This window comes from Manacus vitellinus, unplaced genomic scaffold (assembly GCF_001715985.3).
Source record: "Manacus vitellinus isolate BGI_N305 unplaced genomic scaffold, ASM171598v3 scaffold_32_pilon, whole genome shotgun sequence".
In the NCBI taxonomy this organism is placed as follows: Eukaryota; Metazoa; Chordata; class Aves; order Passeriformes; family Pipridae; genus Manacus; species Manacus vitellinus.
The window spans coordinates 4,251,404-4,253,281 of NW_021940460.1; positions in this window are offsets into that span (position 1 = coordinate 4,251,404).

Genomic DNA, 1,878 nt, shown 5'->3' on the forward strand with positions numbered 1-1,878 from the left:
TTCTTTGCACTATTCCTTCCCCTATTCTTGGGCCCATTTTCCATCCAGCAGAGGCTCTGAAATAGAAGACACATTCTATATTATAGTCCTCTCATGTTGTTCCATATATATAATTTCTACTACAGTAGAAATTTTAGTTCTTTTATATTTGCTTTCCACAAAACAAATCCTAGCTGATATGTCTTGCACAAGTAAAGAATGCATAAGGTATTTATAATCAATATAAGTAATTACAAAAAGCCATTCTTTTTCCTTGGGGGAACATATTAATCCAGTTCTATTTTGTCACATGTAATCTTAAATCAGAGGTTACATTACTCCTTTAAGCAATAAATGCAGTGCAGACAACTAAAAATATTAAATAATTCATTTCTTCAATTCTCTCCACATTAAAACAGAACAGAGTTTCAAGGCACACTTTTGGCAAGTTACTTACAAATAAAACCAGCATAGATGAGAACAACAGGATAGTAATCAAAGTGGATTGAAAAAACCAACCCCAAACTGGTCCTATTACAGCCAAAGGAGGATGGGGAGAGGAGCCATTTTAGGAGCTGTAATTCCTTAGTGTAGAAACACAGCAACCACTTTCAGAACTCATCCAACTTGCAGCCAGTTCCTCCTGCCACGTGTCTTATTTACAGCATCCTCATCTCCCCACAGCAGGAGAAAGACATCAAACCATACCTCCTACATGACAGACTTCACCAACCTATCAAATCACTAAATTTACTTGCACCTTTTTCGCCTTCTTTTTAAACGACAACAACAAAAATCTACCCAACTTGCATCTTCTAAGGTACTACTAAGACACAACTACCTTCCCTGGCCAAGAGGCAGCAAACATTTGTACACTGCACATCTGTGGTCAGACAGCCTGCAAGAGCCAGGAAGAAATTTTGTTGGAAGTTGTTCTGCAGCTCTCAGAAGAACAGGCTAAAGAACAATAAACAATGGTTATTCACCAGAAAGTACACGAGAACAACCCATACAACGCTGACCTTACAAGCATGACAGCAAGGAAATCCACCTTCCCCTCAGCAGGCCAGCAAGCAATCATTGACCTTAATGCAGGGGAAAACCCACAATCTAAGCACCTTCGCCATTAAAACTTTTAAAAGGCAGCCTGAAATCCTGAAATCCCTGAGGATAAGCACTTTCTCGTGTAACTCAACCAAAAAAAAAAAAGCGTCCACATAATTCCCTAGACATGCATAATTAAGAATACATCATTGCCCTTTTCTAGCAGAGTGCTTTCCCAGGGAAACTCAACTATTCTCTAGAAGAGGAGAGCTCTGGCCTAGTCCCAGGCTGGGGAAGCACCAATCCTTCAGGATTCTGCACATCCCTCCAGTTCTCCTGTATCTACATTATGCCCAGCCTCAACTCAGATTTCTTGCTTCCCCACCCCTTCCCATACATCCCACACACTAAACACTGTCCCTTCCATCCCACCTTCCAAGCTAAGCAATACCTACAGTATTTTTTTTTTAATATGCACACAGTCCCATAACCTACTCCACTGTAAAAAAACGTCTGTAATTCCTCCCAAACCAGCCAGAAATAACCCTCCCACGACAACAATCAGGGAAAGCTTAGCTTCCTTCTGCACAGGTAGAGACACCACCTCGAGAGGAGACGTGTCATTTTTCTTTGTCTTTTCCAGCACAGGGACGAACCGTCCACACCGAGCACCGTCCGAGGTGGGTTCGGGGCACACCCCACCACCACCTGCCGCGGCCGAGCCAATGACCGAGTCCCACCGGGCGGATTTTCCCCGGATACATCTCCCCGGCAGGGCGGGGAGGCCTCTTTCCCCCCGCACACCGCGGCTGGGCTCCCTTTCCCCGGCAGCACCGCGCTACACATTCACAGCCC